Genomic DNA, 6,894 nt, shown 5'->3' with positions numbered 1-6,894 from the left:
GCCGGGCCTGCACAATGGACTATTTGGACTGTATCTACAACAAAAATAATTACCACAAACAGACTCGTTATTTCCTTACAATCCAGCTTGTCATAATAATTTATTGTTGTTATACACCTGTATTTAATTAATTAACCTATTCTGTCCTTGTATCCAGTATTTAAAAAAAAATTAAACTATTGTACAATAACCCTAATTCATTTCAATTTAGATAATCTTCGGATCTATAAAAATTCATTTACTAGCCATTTCTTTATTTAAATACAAAAATCTGGTGGAAATAAAACTTACTGTTACATTTTGGCCCCCCAGTGGCACAGCTTCACTTGTTTTATTCTTGATACGCGACATGATATTTTCTTCCTATCTTTGTTTAAACTGAATAAAAAATTATTCAAGACATAGGGGACCCCCAGTGGCACGGCGGTATGTCTGCGGAACTTACAACGCTCGAATCCGGGTTTCGATACCCGTGGTGGGCAGAGCACAGATAGCCCATTGTGTAGCTTTGTGCTTAATTACAAACAAACTGTTACATTTTGAACAAAACTGTTAATTTTCGAACGTGTTACAACCTATATGTTGAAGATATTTAAAAAAAAAACTGATTTTCTGATACTGGAATAATTGATATTTTTGTGCTGGTACTAACGCAAAACATGAGTAAATATACGACGGACGGGTTTTTGTTTTTTATATATAAAGGAACTGTATTTGAAGTTGAGCGTATATTAACTCTTTTTTTGTTTCTTTTTTAGAACACTTAGTAATGTAATAACTATGAATTTTTGATTCGTATTTATGTTAAATATACGAATCTGGGCCACTTTTAGAGCCTGTATTTATTACCCAAGAACTGACCCTCATTAGATTGCCTGGATCGTTGGTTCTTAATAATAGTAAGCTTCTTAACATCCTGTGTTAAACCTCATAGTACTGCGGCCCAGTTAGAAGTTATGTCACACGTAGATTAAAGAATTCATATTCAAAATAGAACACTACGTCCTTCCTGAACGTAGACGAGAAACTGAAAAAAACGTACAAGCTGCAAGGGCACCAAGTAAATGTTTACGAGTAAGGCAACAGTTAGAATAATTATTGTCTCAAATATCGGAGCTACAGCACTCAATGACGAGTTTGATTTTATGAGAGGAACTAACACCTGCCTAGTGGTTTTTGTGACTGAACGTGAAACCAAAGGGTCCATGGTTTGCCTCCCGTTGCCGCAAAATCGCCCTCCGCACTTTGGGGCTGTGAATACGCTATTCACAAGGACAATCCCATCTCATTTTTCGATTCGAGTAGCCCAAGTGTTGGCGTTGGGTACGGTCGACTAGCTGCTTTTCCTCTAGTCTGTCAATTCAAAAATTGGAGCCTCAGATAACCCTAATGTAATTTTACATCACTATTCAATGTGGTTAGGAGGCGCTCGACTCCCAATCTGTGGGTCGCGGGTTCGAATGCCATCACCGAACGTGCCCGCCCTTTCAGCCGTGGGGGCGTTATAATGTTACGTTCAATCCCACTATACTCTTATTAATTCAAAATTAGGAACGACTAGCGCAGATAGCCCTCGTGTAGCTTTTCATGAAATTCGAAAGACAAACAAGCGTCTCAGAATTTACAAATATCGTATCACAGTTTTGTATTGTCTTCGGAAGATGGCAGCACAACATAAGACTATAGCTTAAACCTTTAAAACAGTTTCAAATCAATAATAAACTATAGGGGCACTTAGTACAGCGCGTACCCCCGGAACGCAGCGTTGATCATATTCGGCTGTCAATAAACAAGAAAATATGTCCGTCAGATCATTTCTGGTGGGACAATGAGGATTAACATTCTACATTACGGATAAGACTTTACTCTTCCAGGCCCGTAAAAATTGGCTGTTTGGTTGGTTGATTTGAAGCAAAGCCATATTGGGCTATCTGCTGTGTCCACCGCGGGGAATCGAACCCAGGATTTTAGCATTGAAAGTCTGTAAATTTACCGCTGTCCCACCATATTTATATAATGTGTGTAATAGTCAGAAAGACTACTTTGTGCTAAACTGTTTAGGTACACTGATACTTTGTTGTTGTTGTTGTTGTTGTTTTTGCGCATTTCTGGACCAAAACTTTTAACCTACAATAATATTAAATTAAACTACTTTAAAAGTTGATTCTTAACAATTAGAACTGATTGTTCTAGCTCCTTTCTTAGCTTAGAAAGTTGTTTAATAGCTAAACGACTATACACGAAAGTCAAAAATCAATCTGATCAACTATACAAAAATTAGAAAAAAAAAGTCTGTGCCTTAATGATCTGTTTGGTTATTCATTTGGAGATATAAATACATCCGTTTTTTTTCTAAATGCTGGATTTCAAAGTCTAAAAACTCTACAATCCACTGTTGTAGACCCGGCTCTTAGCTATCAATGGACTCCCCCTCTTTCTTAATGACTGGAACTTAGGTTCAAAACCACACCTCTCAAATAAGTCAGCATCATCTAGCAGTTTTAGTCTAGAAGAAGCCATTTTATGCTTTAGTAATGACATTACTTTGCGATTACAGCTCCACTGGCAGAATATTAAGGAGTGATAATACATCCATGAATGTTTGTACATTCACAAGTTTCTTAATTTGTAAAATTATCACCAACAAGTTGTGGTAGCGTGAAGTGAGAAAAAATTAAACTGAAAATACTATAAAAAAATAGAGTTAAGATGGAAAGCTCTCAACTTTCTGCATTTCTAATACCTTCTCATATTTATATGTAAACTGAGAATTGTCTCTTAGTGTTTAGAATTTATTCTAACACAAAATACTTCCAGCAAGATTAAGATAATTTTTAAACTGATATTTTTTATATTGCATAAAAATAACCTCAAACATATTTTCTATGTGTACAATCTTTAAAACATAGACATATGGTACATACCACCAATTGTTATCATGCTGTAAGTATAATTATACCAGCCTACTTGTGACCTCGCGAATTGGGACTTTCTCTAAAATTAATGAAACTCCTGCTTGCTATAGATTAGCAGAGGTGTAACCTTCGCTTGCGTTGGAATAAAAAAAATTAATTCTTATTTTATTTGTAAAGGAAAAAGTCAAAGAAGTTCCTTTCACTTGTATTCAGTATATTGTAGTTTCATTATTAGTACAAAGAAAAAGGTAACTTGTTTGCTTGGATCATATAATGTATTTTGCATAAATGGTTTGAATACAGTAAAATTCAGTAAACATAGTTTTCATTTTCATGATATCTCAAACTCAGTATAGCATTCATTGACATGTAAATTGTTATTAATCATTTTACTTTTTTACAGACTAGTGTAGAAAGGATGTAATTTAACATCATAAATAAACAACAAGGAAGAGTCAAACTATTAAATGTGAATGTTTGTTTCAGGTAATTCTACAACTGATGCAAGATAAAGTCAGTATTTGTACCCACACAATAGCTATTTTTGTTTGGTTGTCGTTCAGCGCAAAGCTATGATATGTTATCTGTGCTCTGCTCGTCACGGGTATCGAAACCCGATTTTTAGTGCAAAAAGTATTCAGATTTGTTGCTGCGAAGTTTATTGTGGTTTTTCATAAAAGGTAATGTTTATTATAATATTTTTCCCTTCATAAATGAATGAATTACGATTACTTGATAACCTGATATTTAGAACGACATATGATTAGTTATATTGCAAGTGTTGTTCACAACCTTAATAGTATATATATATATATATATATATTTGCAGTAATTAGTACTTTATGTTACCTAATTATGTGGAATTAGACAAATGTATTTGATTATTTATATATTAAAGTTTATATTACTATTGGTACTAGGTGTCGCCTCAAAATTCTCGGCTGAACACTACACTAATATACATTGGGCCTCAGATATTTTTTTACATCCGGTTTGAATACATGAAATAGTAAGTTTATTAAATTATATTTCATTAATTTAAGTTTTTCTTAACTTTTTAAACTACTGCTTTAATAAACTGAGGTGCGTTTTAGCATCGCACAGTTTCCTGTTCTCGAGAAAGTTGAAGTCAATAGTTGGTTGCTAAGAAATTAGCTAACGTTTTCGTTAACGTCAGTGCTGAGACCGAGAGTGGTTGCGAAGACTACGGCATAGTAATACTAATAGATTATAGTTTTACCTCAGCTTAGGCCTTCAGTAAGCCTTTGAAAATCGGCTAAGTATGGTTTTAGAATGTTTAATAGCTTAATCGTAAACTTATAATACATTTAAGTGCTTTATATTACAATTTACGTGACAAGATTTTAAAATTTTATTTCCTTCTCTAAACCAAGGCAAAAGTATACTTTTGTGTCGTGAGAAATTGGGAAGAAATAAAGTAAAATAATGAAATGTTGATAGTGTAGAAAAAGAAAAAATAAGAGAAACCTCAAACCTTTTGCATAAGACATTAGAATAGTTATAAAAGAATATTAATAGTGTATTTCTTTCTAGAACTTTCTAAAAGTTGTTCTATACATCGTCTGTGCACCATTAAAAATTCATTAGTTATTATAGTGCTCCTTTTTTTCTTTTCTTTTTCTAAGCTTGTTTTACTGTAAAATTTTTGTAAAATTTGAAACTTCATATTAGTGATTAATTTTGAAAATGCAAGTCTAACATTTGTATTTGAGTGACTTTTGCTTTACTAACTCTGAACCTGAGTAAAATTAAAACAATTGGTTAGTTGTGTTTTCTTATAAAAGGAGAAAATATAACACTGACGTTTAGTAATCTTACACAAACACTCAGTTTTGTTCTGTATATGTAATTTATACAATTAATGAAACAAACCTTAAATTAATGTATTGATAAATTTATATTGGTAACTATGAAACAGTACAAGGGAATAAAAATGGCTAAAAAATAAACACTGAAATATCATCCGTTAACCTCAGTAATGTAATATAAGCTGCTAAATTGAGTGTTATAACAATTTCAAAAAAAAAATGCATAAACAAATTATTACAAGTAAAACTTACATGTTGATGAAAAAAAAAGATGTAATTATAATTAATCAAATTTTGAAATTAAACTATTTTTTAGACCTTTAAAGAGTTATGACATTTACTAGTCACATTAGAACTATGTTGAATATACATTGGTAGTGCTGCATGGAAATTATATACAGTAAAATAACATTTAACACATCAATGATAACTGCATTTAAAGAAAAATACAAACTCTGTTATCTGTCACACTACCAGAGGCTGTTCCTATACTCTTTGACACAAGAAATATATTAAATATTCTGTTGTCTAGAAAAGTTCATATTTAAGATCAATTAATATATAATTTTATCAATCTGATAGCTGTATGGATTACTCAGCAACTGTAGAGCTAGTAATTATTATAAAGAATTTATGCGTTTTTCTTGTAGTGAATGACGTCAGCTATAGAAAACCAAAGAAAGCATAGTGTACAAGAACTTCCATGGCTTCCGAAGAGAGTTGATAAGTGAGTAGCAAAAAAAAACTTGTATATCTTATAATCCTAGTTTTGAAGTGTTCAGTTATATGTTGGAACATGACTATGCAATGGGAGTTCAAGTATTCACTGTGCTCTTGTTTTTTGGTGCCCATAGTATTTTAAAAAATCAGTGACCAGCCCCCAGACGGTACCCGCTCCTGATACCCCCCCCCCCCCCATTCACACCATCACTGATACTCCATTTTATCATTATTGTAGCCTTAATGCTTATCAAAACTAAAGAAAATAAAACTTTGTTCACTGATTATGGTTTAAGTTAAAACGAAGTCATACTGTAGCTTGCAAAACTTGGTTACAGCATATTTTTTTAAAATTCAAATATTGTTTGCTAATTTCACAAAATATATATATATATCGTTTTACTTCAGAGTCTTGGAATTACCAGAATTTTATACATGATAATATAAACTCTTGAAAAACCAAATCTGCTTCAGGCACTTATTTCAGTGTTTAGTGAGTACTACAAATTGATATGCTTAGCTGTAATCTTGTAGTAAATCATAGTAACTATTTAAAATGTAAATTAATCACATTTATGTTTATAAAGTCAGTTTCTTCAAAAAAAGTATTAGCTGCATAAAAACTTGTTTTAAATTATTAATTATGATGTGTCATTAGTTAATAATGTTAAATAACTAAATTAATAGAGCTTATACATGTTGGTTTTAGATCTATTTCGCTAATGTCTGAACATATAAAGAAGGTATTTAATAACTTATTTTGCTCGTTGAATGCTTTTAAATATGAAATATTTATTAAATATAGCCACCTGGAAAATTAGAATTGATTAATGCCAAGGTTAACTAATCTTTTAGATCATTTGTCTTAAAGAAAAATAATCGTATGTACTATATAGTATTTTTTGAAACAAAAAAAGTATTCAATCTACCTTATAAATATCATATTATTTGCATTAAAATATACATCTTCATGAAGGGACAGATATTTTCATTTCGTATTCCGATAAATGTTTGATACACATCAAATCTTTTGTTGTTGGTAAATATATATATATATATGAAGGCCTAGTCTATTTCAGAATTTGTTTGAGTCATATTTGAATTAGTTTAAAAGTGTTTTTTTTTTTAATTATTTGTAAAGCTACGTTGTTGGTAAATATATCTTTTGTTGTTGGTAAATATATATATATATATGAAGGCCTAGTCTATTTCAGAATTTGTTTGAGTCATATTTGAATTAGTTTAAGTGGTTTTTTTTTTAATTATTTGTAAAGCTACGTTGTTGGTAAATATATCTTTTGTTGTTGGTAAATATATATATATATATATATATGAAGGCCTAGTCTATTTCAGAATTTGTTTGAGTCATATTTGAATTAGTTTAAGTGGTTTTTTTTTTAATTATTTGTAAAGCTACGTTGTTGATAAAT

At 31.1% G+C, this 6,894-nt stretch overlaps 1 protein-coding gene across 1 annotated transcript in view; it reads left to right on the top strand.

Moving 5' to 3' along the window:
• The first annotated feature begins 3,854 nt into the window (after positions 1-3,854).
• LOC106472147 overlaps positions 3,855-6,894 on the top strand; it is a 16,961-nt gene continuing 13,921 nt past the window's right edge. The window contains exons 1-2 of the mRNA XM_022400740.1: positions 3,855-3,924; positions 5,395-5,471. The gene's annotated coding sequence lies outside the window, so the exon portion shown is untranslated. The remainder of the gene's footprint in view (positions 3,925-5,394; positions 5,472-6,894) is intronic.

Source organism: Limulus polyphemus, unplaced genomic scaffold (genome assembly GCF_000517525.1).
Source record: "Limulus polyphemus unplaced genomic scaffold, Limulus_polyphemus-2.1.2 Scaffold5117, whole genome shotgun sequence".
In the NCBI taxonomy this organism is placed as follows: Eukaryota; Metazoa; Arthropoda; class Merostomata; order Xiphosura; family Limulidae; genus Limulus; species Limulus polyphemus.
This window is presented reverse-complemented; position numbering and strand designations above follow the sequence as displayed.